The sequence below is a fragment of the Scyliorhinus torazame genome, chromosome 3 (genome assembly GCF_047496885.1).
Source record: "Scyliorhinus torazame isolate Kashiwa2021f chromosome 3, sScyTor2.1, whole genome shotgun sequence".
NCBI classification, from domain to species: Eukaryota; Metazoa; Chordata; class Chondrichthyes; order Carcharhiniformes; family Scyliorhinidae; genus Scyliorhinus; species Scyliorhinus torazame.
The window spans coordinates 140,418,148-140,431,785 of NC_092709.1; positions in this window are offsets into that span (position 1 = coordinate 140,418,148).

A 13,638-nucleotide genomic window follows, 5' to 3' on the forward strand; every position below is an offset into this window, starting at 1 on the left:
GGCACGGGCTTGGAGGGCCGAAGGGCCTGTTCCTGGGCTGTACATTTCTTTGTTCTTTGTTCTTTGTACTTCTCTTTGAGGTTCTCCAGGATAACTGTGGTATATGTATCCAAGTCCTGCTCTAATTCCCAGGGTTTCACCTAACGGTATGGGTCTGCTTGGAATTTGGAAGTTCAAACACATTTCCTACCAGAATAAGGTGACCAGCAGTGCAGAATTGGAAATAAAATGAATCCAATAGATTAGAATGAGGGATTTGGTTTGCGGCAAGTTCTTGATCATGTAAGGTCTCATTACTTATGTTCTCAGATAAACTTGAAATTTTCTCCGATTACTGAAGGCACTTGGGCTAACACCATTTTCCCAATTTCAGAGGGTTTTTTTTGCTGCATAATCTGCCAGCTCGAAATTGGCCCCAATAATAACTGAGGCAGTTTGAGTAGGGGGGGTGGTGTCTGTTATCATGTGAGAAACCGAGAAGCAAATTCAGCGCATTTGCCTCTGACGTTTTAACTTAGACACCTCGGGCGAAATTCTCCATTATCGGCGGAAAGTCCGCCGATCGGCGCAGAAAACGGCGCAAATCCCACTTGCGTCACGTCATAAAAATGGGCCGATAGTCTGCGGCCCGAAATGGGCTAGCAGCGACGTAACGGGATCCGCGCTTGCGCAGTGGTTCATGCCGTGCAGCGTCATACGCGCTGCACGGCGTGACGGCTCATAAGGCCGCTCAGCTCCCCCCCTCCCGACCGGAACAGCCGACCGCAACACCCGACTTGATGGCTGGCCGTCGCTCAGCCCCGAGGTTCGAGTCACGCGATGTGGAGGCGCTCCTGGACGCAGTGGAGCAGAGGAGGGACGCCCTGTATCCCGGGCACGGCCGCAGAGTTGCCCCACGCCACAGCCGGCGTCTGTGGAGGGAGGTGGCAGAGGCCGTCACCGCTGTGGCCCTAACACCACGGACAGGCACCCAGTGCCACAAGAAGGTGAACAACCTCGTCAGAGCAGGCAGGGTGAGCCTCCCCCATATCCCCCATATCCCCCCTCCCCCATATCCCCATATTCCCCCCTCCCCCATATCCCCCATATCCCCCCCTCCCCCATATCCCCCCTCCCCCATATCCCCCCTCCCCCATATCCCCCATATCCCCCCCTCCCCCATATCCCCCCCTCCCCCATATCCCCCATATTCCCCCCTCCCCATATCCCCCCTCCCCCATATCCCCCATATTCCCCCCTCCCCATATCCCCCCTCCCCCATATCCCCCATATCCCCCCCTCCCCCATATCCCCCATATCCCCCCTCCCCCATATCCCCCATATTCCCCCCTCCCCCATATCCCCCATATCGCCCCTCCCCCATACCCCCCCTCCCCCATATCCCCCCTCCCCCATATCCCCCCTCCCCCATATCCCCATATCCCCCCTCCCCCATATCCCCCATATTCCCCCCTCCCCCATATCCCCCCCTCCCCCATATCCCCCATATCCCCCCTCCCCCATATCCCCCCTCCCCCATATCCCCCCTCCCCCATATCCCCCATATCCCCCATATTCCCCCCTCCCCCATATCCCCCCTCCCCATATCCCCCATATCCCCCCTCCCCCATATCCCCCATATCCCCCCTCCCCCATATCCCCAAGTGAATCCAGCCCTAACCTTAACCTCTGCAATGCACGCGCAACCGATGGCGTGCATTCATATACCTGCCTAACACTGTTGCCTTTTACCCCTGCCACCACCCCCCCCCCCCCCCCACAGGAGAAGCGCGCACACAACAATAGGGAGCATGTGAGGACTGGAGGAGGGCCCGCTGATGAGAGGCCACTGACCGTACACGAGGAAAGGGCCCTGGAACTGGCTGGCGGACCTGAGGACCGGGAGGTTGCTGATGCAGAGGTCGGGGCCCCACGAGCAAGTGAGCCACCAACAGCCCGTCCCCATATCCCCCCTCCCCTATATCCCCCTCCCCCGTATCACCTGATCACTGCCTGATGTCTAACCATGCATGCTTCATTGTGTATCGCAGGACCAAACGTCCAGGCACCCATCCCCGCAGATGCAGACCGCCCGCAGGATGCCCCTCGAAGACCACAGGAGACGGAGAGACCCGCACCCTCCAGCATGCGACGCCCGCAGGATGCCCCTCGGAGACCACGGGAGACGGAGAGACCCGCACCCTCCAGCATGCGACGCCCGCAGGATGCCCCTCGGAGACCACGGGAGACGGAGAGACCCGCACCCTCCAGCATGCGACGCCCGCAGGATGCCCCTCGGAGACCACGGGAGACGGAGAGACCCGGACCCTCCAGCATGCGACGCCCGCAGGATGCCCCTCGGAAACCACGGGAGACGGAGAGACCTGGAGCAACAGGGAGACGACACCCCCGTCACGTGCGGGAGCGACCACCCAGCGATGAGGGGGGCAGCCACAGGCCCCCGTCACATCCGAGCCAGGACACCACTACCCAGGACACCACTATCCAGGACACCCCTACCCGGGACACCACTACCCAGGACACCCCTACCCGGGACACCACTACCCGGGAAGACGAAATACCGGACAGTGACTCAGAGTGGATGGGTGGAGACGAACCCCCACCCCAAAGTGCCATGGACTCAGAGTGGGACGAAGAGCACGACACAACGCCACTGCTGTCACCAACACCCTCCACCACCGCAGAAACACTCACCACGGTTGGGCACTTTAGTGATGAGGCGTCTGGTACACTCACTGGTGCGCACAACACAGCCGTCCCGGTACAGCAGGTGGAGGTAGGAGCAGCAGAGGGACCGGGCGGTCGGAGGGCAGCCCAGGCCAAGCGAACATCTGCCGCCCAGATGGATCCCGGGTTCCTGCAGTTACCACACCCACACATAGATCCGATGCAACCACCGACACGGAGACGAGCGAATAGGGTGACGGGTGGCTTGCGGCGGCTGCGGTCGCAGGTGGAGGAGTCCACCCGCGTCCAGGAGCTGGGAGTGGTCCCGGTCATGCGTGCCACCCAGGCTGACACCGCACGGGTGGCGTCTGCGGTGGAGGCAATGGGTGCGACGGTGTCAGACATGGGGAACGGTTTGCGAGGCCTGGGGCCTTCCGTGCAGGCGGCGTCTGTGGCCCAGGAAATGGCTGCCCTCTCACAGGAGGCCATGAGCCAGTGCCAGCGCCAGATGGCAGAGGCGCTCAACGCCATAGCCCAGTCTCAGCAGGCCATGGCCCAGTCTCAGCAGGCCATGGCCCAGTCTCAGCAGGCCATAGCCCAGTCTCTGCAGGCCATGGCCCAGTCTCAGCAGGCCATAGCCCAGTCACTGCAGGCCATGGCCCAGTCGCTGCAGGCCATGGCCCAGTCTCAGCAGGCCATCGCTGAGGGCATCGGCGCCAGTGGCCATGTGCGAGCTGGCGTCGCACTGTCGCAGACAGGGTTCGACAACCCCCTGGGCTCCATGGCTGCAAACCTGCAGACCCCTGTCGATACCAGCACGGGCCTCCAGGACTGGCAGCGCCAGATGTCGGGGGCGCGTCGGATGGCCAGTCCGTTCGCATCCCCCACCCATGTAGAGGCCTGGGGGCCATCGGGCACCCCGAGGGAGGAGGAGGTGGTGTGGTCCATCCCGGCTCCCTCTGTAGGGGAGGTCCCGGTACACCGCGACACCTCGGACTCCCCCCCTTCCGTCCCAGGTGCATCGGGTGGGCAACGGGCAGGACAGGCTGGCAGCTCGCCATCCCAGTCGCCCGGGCCGCAGCCTGGCCCATCTAGGCCAGGACGCCCCAGGAAACGGCCGCCAAAGGGATCCAGTGTCAGAGGGCAGGAATCACAGGAGTCCACCTCCAGTTCTGCTGTACCGTCTGGGGAACCACGTAGACGTAGTCAAAGGGCCCGTAAGGCCAAACAATTAGACACTGAGTAAGTTGGCACGGGTGCAGGGCACAGATGAGTTTTAGGGGCTAGGGCACGTGCATGAACTCCTTTGGTTATTAAAGTCAATGTTACACGTACCGAAGCTGCCTTTGTGCTCTGTCCAAAGTGTGCGGGGGTGTCATGTACGTTGAGCGCAAGTGTGTGTGTGAGGGGTGGTCTTACCTCAGCCCCAGGTGAGTCTGCCCCCTTCCCCCTGGGCCGCCATCAACATCCCCCGGGCAGAGGACGGGACCGTGCGCTGCAGTGTCACAACCGCATGCAGGGATGGTCCGGGTGGATGGTGGTACTGTGGCCATGGGTCAGACATAATCCAACGATGTAGAGCCAGGAGCTCATCGGAGGCGGGTTGTCATCATTCTCCATGGCCTGCGATAGACACGCGTCCACCCGCAACTGGGTGAGCCCGGCCCGTTGTGCCGCCGGTGGATCGGCAATTGGGGGTGGGGGGGTGGTGTGCATGCGGGTGGGGTGTGTGGGGTTGGGGAGGGGGGTGAGGGTGCTGGGTGGGTGGATGGGTGGGGGGTGTGGGTGGTCGGCTGTTGTCATGGTGTGCGGTCTGTGGCCATACTACCCGATTCCCACGCCCATCTCGTAAGTGAAGCGGGCGTCTATCAGTCTGTCCCGTGCCCGCTGGGCCAGCCGGTAACGGTGGACAGCCACCCGCCTGTGTCTACCCCGTCTGCCCTGACCATTGCCCCCATCCCCCTCATCTGGGGAGGACTGGGCCTCTTCCTGCTGCTCCTCCACTCTGCCCTCCTCTGCCTGCGGCACATCACCCCTCTGCTGGGCTATGTTGTGCAGGACGCAGCACACCACAATGATGCGGCCGACCCTATCTGACCGATACTGGAGGGCGCCCCCAGAGAGGTCCAGGCACCTGAAACGCATCTTCAGCACGCCAAAGCACCTCTCGATCACTCCCCTTGTCGCTACATGGGCATCATTGTAGCAGTTCTCCGCCTCATTGCGTGGCCTCGTATAGGCGTCATCAGCCACGATCGCAATGGGTAGCCCCTGTCGCCCAGCAACCAGCCCCTCAGCCGGGGATGGCGTCCCTCGTACATGCCGGGGATGGATGACCGCGACAACACTAATGAGTCGTGTACACTGCCTGGGTGACGGGCGCAGACGTGCAGGATCATCATGCGGTGGTCGCAGACCACCTGTACGTTCATTGAATAGGTCCCCTTCCTATTAGTGAACACGGCCCTGTTCTCTGCAGGTGGCCGCACGGCGACGTGCATCCCATCGATCGCGCCCTGGACCATGGGGAACCCGGCAACGGCAGAGAAGCCCACGGCCCGGGCATCTTGGCTGGCCCGGTCCACGGGGAAGCAGATGTAGCGGTGCACCATGGCATAAAGGGCATCTGTCACTGCCCGGATGCACCGATGCACCGATGTCTGCGATATGCCGGACAGGTCCCCACTCGGTGCCTGGAATGACCCCGTTGCATAAAAGTTCAGGGCCACCGTAACCTTGACGGACACGGGGAGAGGGTGTCCCCCGCCAGTGCCACGCGGTGACAGGTGTGCCAGCAGGTGGCAGATGTGTGCCACGGTTTCCCGGCTCATCCGGAGTCTCCTCCTGCATTCCCGGTCCGTGAGGTCCTGGTATGACTGCCGGGGCCGGTACACACGGGGCGCCCTCGGGTGCCTCCGTTGCCGTGGGGCCGCGACGTCCTCCTCCCCCTCCTCGTCCTGTCGGTCAGGTGTCCCTCCAGCCTGGGCGGCTTCCGCCTGCCCCTCTGCGGCAGCATGCGCCGCCTCTCTGGCACGCTCCTCCTCCTCCTCCTCCTCCTCCTCATCCAGGGCAACATAGACATGAGCGGCTGCCACCACGGCGGCCAACATCGCTGGATGGTCTGAAAACATGACGGCCTGGTGGGGGGGAGGGGAACGACGACATGTCATCATTGCCCATATCCCCTCCTCCCCCCAGCCAGGTGGCATGGACCGCATGGGTCCAACTGTTGGAGGCTGGCACCTGGCCAGGTGGACCAACTCATTTGCCCTCCCATCACCCACCCCGGCACGGACCCCCCCCCCAACCCCCAACCTCCACCCCGGCACGGACCCCCTCCCCAACCTCCACCCCGGCACGGACCCCCTCCCCAACCTCCACCCCAACACGGACCCCCCCCCAACCCCCAACCTCCACCCCGGCACGGACCCCCCCCCCCCAACCTCCACCCCGGCACGGACCCCCCCAACCCCCAACCTCCACCCCGGCACGGACCCCCCCCCCAACCTCCACCCCGGCACGGACCCCCCCAACCCCCAACCTCCACCCCGGCACGGACCCCCCCCCCCCAACCTCCACCCCGGCACGGACCCCCCCCCAACCCCCAACCTCCACCCCGGCACGGACCCCAACCCCCAACCTCCACCCCGGCACGGACCCCCTCCCGGCACTCCCCCGGAGCCCAGCCTACTCTAACCACCCCCCACCCCCCACCCCCCCCGTGACATTCTCCGCGGCAGCGGCGCCATTAACGCCCCGCCGACTTTTCTCCCTTCGGAGACTTCGGCGGGGGCGGGATTCACGGCGGCCAACGGCCATTCTCCGACCCGGCGGGGGGTCGGAGAATGACGCCCCTCATATCAACTTATTTTCAGGAGTTGTGTTGATTCCATGGCAGCAGAAGAATTGAGCAACCGCATGAGGCAAATTAATGAATTATGCTTCCAATTAAATACTTTAAATAAACGTGGAAAGTTAAATTACACATGGCTCCTTCAGGCTTCAGCTGACGGCAGGAGCCAGTGCCTGTTGAGGAGGTATACTGAGCGAGAGTAGTTAAAGGACTGACCCGAGAATGGAATTCAGAGGGACTGGAAGATGGAAGCAAGAGAAGGGAAACTGAGAATGGATTCAGGGTGGTCAATACGTCAAATCCCTTCACCCTTGAAGTTCTGTTGGGCGCAGCGATGAGCCAGAGAGTGATATGCTGTCCCCCAGGAATAGCAGGAAAGAGCTTGCAGCTGCTCCATAGAAACATAGAAATGTTATGGTGCCGAAAGAGCCCATTCAGCCCATCATATCTGCACCGGCCTAAAAAGAGGAAAAGGAACCGAGCCACTTTTAGTAAAGCGAGGGGAGTTTGGCAAGTTTCTTAAAAGTCTTTCTATTCAGCAAACAACATTACTTACCCGAGGCCCGGTACACCTCACCGGGTCCCCTCGCCTTTCTGGTCAGCCCCTCACTGGCTGAACTTTTATATCAGTGCTAATTATTAAGCTACCCCGCATATAGGGGGGCGCTTGAAGCACTAAGGAGTACTGGGAAATAATCATCCCCAGCTGGATGTATCCCATGCAAGTTATAACTCCACTCATTTCAATCTCACTTTCCAGCACCTGGCTCCGTAGCCTTGCAGGTGCACTTCAGATGCAGACCGAGATACCTTTTAAATGAATTGAGCATTTCAGTTTCAACCTCCAACTTAAGCAGTGTGTTGAGATGCCCATCATCCTCTGGGTGAAAAAGCTTTTCCTCTTGCCCCCTCTAAACTTTCTACCAATCACTTCAAATCTATTCCCCCTAGTAATTGACCCCTCAGCTAGGGGAAACAAGAAAATGCTCCATAGAGGGTGTGTGGTGAATGTAGGAATTTCAGATATATTGTATTATAGGTACTTGTACAGTAAGGGTTAAACGCCTGGATTAGTATGTGTATGACTGCTGCAGTAGTGTTTTTCAATAATCCTTGTTTAAAAGATTTTGGGGCCGGAGGTGCAATTAGGGCATCGTAAAACTTTGGACGAATGGAGTTTTGCTTGGATTAAGGGGGTTCGCTGTGAAGTTAATTAGATTTCAGCTTGGTAAGACAATGTTATTAATGGGACGAGCTAAGGAAGAAGGAATTTTGCAGAAAAGCAGTTTAGTTAAGTTTTAGATTGGGATGGAGCAGAAGCCCTCACTGCGGTTCAGTTAAAGATATGTCTGTAAAGATATTAGCAGTTTCTTTCCAAGCAGTTCAGAAATGTGTGGTTAGAAGGTAGCTGAAACAAGCTAAGAAGCAGCTTCTGAAGAAATACAGCCAGAGTTTCTGCATGGTTCTGACAGGATTCAGGTCTTTTCTTTAAAACAGTGTCAAAAGATCTCTCTTTCTCAAAGTAGAGCATACAAAGAACATCTCATGTACAGCAGGTATACTTGAGTGTTAACTGTATTTGAAAGTGGATTAAGAGCTGAGATGGTTTTGTTGTTTGAGTGGAAATAAAGATAGCAGTTAAGGGTTATAGTGTCACTGTATTGATTAGTATTGTAGAAGGGGTAATTCTAAGCTATTTTCTTGAGTGGTGTTAAATATAATTTAATATTGCATTGGTAATAAAGTTTGTTTTAATATACCATATCCTTATTTTGTGTGAAATCACTCTTAGAGGAAAGTATCCTTTCCTCACAGACTTACAAAATTATAATACAATATTGGGTTTTCTGTCCAGTACTTAGCCACTGGTCTGGGATTGTAATAGGTGTGACTGGGGGAGGCTCTAAGTCAGCCGTGCTCCTGGATTTGGTGCAGGCATTACTTTAATGATCTAATCCGGTAAGGAAAGGTGAGTACAGTTGCACATTCACTTAAATTCAGCTGCATGCATCACACCCTCACCCCTCACTCTGCCTTGTCAAGCACACTTCATCCTCATTAGGCCTCACACCCACTCACCTTGTAAGCATACTCATCCTTCCCTTTCTATGAACTTCCTCAAATCGCCATCAATCCATCCACTGCTTCTGCTCACTTTCGTTCTTCTTAAATTCCTTGCCTCTCCCTCATAGGCACCCCACACCAAACACATTGCATCCATCAGATAAATGGACCTCATTGTCATGGGCCCACTCTTCTCCCCATCGCAGAACAGAGTGCAAGACACAAGGGAGCGAAAAGAAACCAGAGATGATCTTCCACAGATCTAACAATTGACAACTGCAGAGAAGGAAGAGCTGAAGTTCAATGGCTTCCCTGGTCATCAACCAGAAGGGAAAAACAGGAAAAGGGGGAATTAGGAATACTCGTCCAAACTGTTCTTTCCTTCTGGGCTCTGCAAGCTGCAGCTGCTGGAGTATCCCTGGCTGCTCTCCAGATGTTGCTGATCATAGTGCTCTGAGTTCAAGGTTTAATCACAGGCACCGATCACCCTGAAAACACACTTTCCCCTTTATCAAGGTTGATTATATTGTTCACTGGAAGGAAACTGACCGGAGGGAGGGAGGAGGGCTAAGGAGTTCAAATCAAGTCATTGAGAAATGATCATCAGTAAAACAATAACATTGGTATCAGCAGCCATGTGAATCTCCCTGTGCATCTCATGTGCTTCCTCCTATTCCTACGTGGTGCGATCCCTGTGGCTTCAGCTGAGCTGGAGGCCGGCTGCTCATGCCACTGTGCTGAGGCACAGTACTTCATAGAATCTAAGAATCATAAAATTTACAGTGCAGAAGGAGGCCATTCAGCCCATCGAGTCTGCACCGGCTCTTGGAAAGAGCACCCTACCCAGGCCCACATCTCCACCCTATCCCCATAACCCAGTAACCCCACCCAACACTAAGGGCAATTTTGGACACTAAGGGCAATTTAGCATGGCCAATCCCCTAACCTGCACATCTTTGGACTGTGGGAGGAAACCGGAGCACCCGGAGGAAACCCACGCAGACACGGGGAGAACGTGCAGACTCCGCACAGACAGTGACCCAAGCTGGGAATCAAACCTGGGACCCTGGAACTGTGAAACAATTGTGCTAACCACTATGCTACCGTGCTGCCCCTTAACCACTATGCTCCCACTTGTGGCAATGATACTTGTGGTAATAATACTTGTGGCAGATGCCCCCTGGGTATTGGACCCCATGAGGGCTCAGCCAAAGGATGCCTGACGTGCAACTGCACAGGGGCAGCCTCATAATTGGAGCAGGAGGCAGGATGCTCCCTGAAGGGGGTAAGGGCTGAAATGTAGGAGAGCCTTGAGCATAACCTTAGCTGCCATCTTCCTTGTCATGGCCCACATTCACTCCCCTACTAGCCCAGAGTGGGCGAGCTGCATGAAGAGGAGTCAAGCCACCAAGATGGGCTTTTCTCCAACCTGTGAAAACTGGCAGTTAAAGTGTCCAGGACATTGGCAGGAGCCAGTACGCACTCAGTTACCCGTCACATTCCATACACCAGCAGGGTGATCACTCTTTGTATGGAAGTAAACACCGTTGCAAAGTTCTGAGATGTCATGGCGCTCACGCTAGAGGCTAAAACCTTCAGTCTCTATCCAAGCGTGTGCACTACCCCATTGAAATGCTGACAGAAGCACAAATATTTCCTCTTACTGCTCCAAAGGTTCCCTTGACTTGTGAGGCTGCAGAATCTGTCTAACTGTGCAGAGCTCAGAGCTGACTGTGTCACCAGCAACTACTCACAGCTGATGTGCTCCTCATCAAGGTACAATACAGGGCGGCACAGTAGCACAGTGGTTAGCACTGTTGCTTCACAGCGCCAGGGACCCAGGTTCGATTCTCAGCTTGGGTCACAGCCTGTGCGGAGTCTGCACGCTCTCCCCATGTCTGCGTGGGTTTCCTCCGGGTTCCCCGGTTTCCTCCCACAAGTCCCCGAAAGACATGCTTGTTGGGTGAATTGGACATTCTGAATTCTGCCCGAACAGGCGCCGGAATGTGGCAACTAGGGGTTTTTCACTGCCAAAACCTCCATATTGTGGGCCTGCCAGAGGGCATCGAGGACAGGAACCCCACGGAATATGTAGCCCGGATGCTGAGTAACCTGGTCAGAAGGGAGAGTTTTGCCAAACCCCTGGAGATAGACAGAGCCTACATGTCACTCCGGCCAAAACTGAAAGCGGGGCAGCAGCCAAGGGCTGTAGAAGCAGAACATCCTGAACTGGGCAAGGCACACTGGATCCTAACAGTGGGAGGGCCATTCAATCTGAGTCTACCAGGGCATTGGGGCAGACTTTGCCAAGCACCATGCTGAATATAACACAGCCAAGGTGGCCATGTACAAGAGTGGGGTGCTATCGGTATGCTGTACCCGGCCAAACTGTGAGTAACCTTCCAGGGGAAGGAATTCTACTTTACCGCACGGCCGAGGTGGATGGGTTTATGCGAGGAAGGCAGCAGTAACTGCACCAACAGTGAAGGCAAACTCAGTTTAAAAAGAAAGACATTTGCATGGGACAAACTGCCTCACTTTTGACATAGGTTTGAATCCCAGGAAGGAGGAGTTGGGAGCAGAGAGGAGCAGAAAAAGGTGAGGGCAGAGAGGGGGGGGACACACAATGGGGGCAGGAAGACAGGCCTCGCTCCCAGGAGGACAACGCTAGCAGGCAAGCCAGTGCAGGGAAGTACCGGTGAAGGGGAGGGCTGCGGCACAGCACTCGACAGGGAGTGAGTGCCTAGCAGAAGAGGGGGGAGCATTAGAAAATGGGGTAAGGGGGGAAGACAGGAGGAGGGAGCGGGAGGGGAAGGGAGCCCACTAGGGCATGGGTGTTCGGGGGGGGGGGGGGGGGGAAAGAGGGAAGGACAGACTCAAGAAGGGGAACCGGGGAGGGCAGGGGAGGAGGCGGGATGTCTAGAAAGTTGACAACGGAAGGTCACACATGGTGGCAGCGAAAACAATGACAACAAGAGTGGCTATCTTGCTGGATCCAAAGCAAAGGGAAATCCTGGAGTGCAGGGGCCCAGCCACATAGAGTCAATGGTAAAGACAGCCATCTTGGATGGCCCCTGGACATAGGGAAACCCTGACGCAGAGGGATGCTGCTACATGGGGGAATACGGTATAGGCGGCCATCTTGGATGGCCCCCAAACAAAAGGAAACCCCAGAGTGCAGGGGTGCATTCACGGGATAAGTATGGTTGACCCCACAGGAGGGCAGGGGCAGAAACCCCCTATCAGGATATTCACCTGGAACGTCCTTAACAGACTAGTGAAAAGCTCTGGCAGGGTTCTCCATCGGCTAATGTTGGAATCGGGAAATGCGATTGGGCGGAGAATCAGTTTTGACACCCAAATCGTGGCGGGCATCAGTTTCACGCCAAATCGCAATCTCCAATGCCTCGACACTGGCATCAGTGCGATCCACTCCGCATGTACAGTAAACGCTGTTTGCATAACATTAGCAGACCTGACCCAGTATTCTCAGAGGCCTCCGCGACTCCCAGCCTCCACTGGGGGGAATTCCCGACGGTGAGGTTCACTTGTGTAATTAAACATTGTGAAACAGGTGCCGTGGCTGCTGAGAGAGAGAGAGAGAGAGAGGGTACTGAAAGTGTCTAACATCACCATAGTTTGCTGACAGTTGCGCCGCTGGCCAGGGAGCCTCTGCCAGGGCCGGGGGGAGTAGCAAGGGGTGGCCAGGATTTGGGCTGTGGGGTCATTGTGGACAGGCATAGAATACCATTGCCGCAGCCTGCAAGGCAGCCATGTAAGTGACTGCCCACTGTGAACTTAGGGCCACAGGTCAGCTGCGTGTCCCCTCAGGCCAGCCCCCCTCCCCCCCAGGTGCCCCCTGGCCCTAGCCGACGCATCAGCGGGATGGGCGTACTCCAGCCATCTTGTGGGCTGGGGTGGTGTGTGTGGGGAGTGAAGTGTGTATATGCGGCTGCAGCTTGTCAGCCTCCTGAGTGTTAATCACGCTGTGCTTTTCTTTTATTTTCCGGACAGAATGGGAAAAAAGGGGGGGGGGCATCTCCCCCCCACTCATCTCTCGTGGTTTCCCCACCTTCCTTCCGCCTCCCCCCCCCCCCCCCCCCCCCCCCCCCCCCCCCCCCCACGCCGGGTTGCACAGTCCTTTGGTACCTCGTCTATCTTGGTGTTTTTTTTTCAGTTCTTATTAGGTTATTCCTCATTGTTGGCCTCGAACAGGTTTTGGAACAGACCGACAAACTGCCCCCAAGTATCCAGGAAGCCTTCCTCCGACCCTCGGGTGGCCTACTTAATCTTCTCCAGGTGGAGAAATTCCGAAAGGTCAGCGAGCCAGTCTGCAGCTGTGGGTGGTGCTGCCGATCGCCAGCCGAGCAGGATTCTCCGGTTAGGGAAACGAAAGCGAGGGCGTTGGCCGCCTACCCCATGTGTAGCTCCGATACCTCGAAGATTGCCACAATTGGGCATGGCTTCACCCTCACCCCCACAACCCTGGACATTGCTCGGAGAAGGCTGTCAAGAACACAGCAAGCTTGGGGCAAGCCCAAATATGTGGGTGTGGTTGGCCGGGCCCTTCTGTCACCGCTCACATTTGTCCTCCACCTCTTGGAAGAACCTGCTCATTTGGGTCAGGATACACACCTGAGCGAGAAGGACCGACTGCGGGTACGGAAGAGCTGGGTGGGTCAGCCGTACCAATCGTGTTGTGGGACGAGCGCTAGGGGGTGTCCATACTACGGAACAAGAAGGCAGCTTCATAGCGACAAAGACGGTTACAGACCTAGAGGGACGGTATATCTTGGTTAGTGGTGTCCTGGAAGGGGTACCAGTGATCCTGGAAAACGTGTACACTCCCAACTGGGACAACACGGATTTAATGAAGAAAACCATGGCACAAATTCCTGACACAGATGCGCATCGATTCATCATAGTGAGGGACTTTAACTGCATACAGAACCACGAACAGACAGATCCAGCCCAAAATCAGGGCAACTAATGAATATGGCAAGGGAGCTGAATGCCTTCAAGGGGCAGAGGTAGGCATGGAAGACCAGACGGGC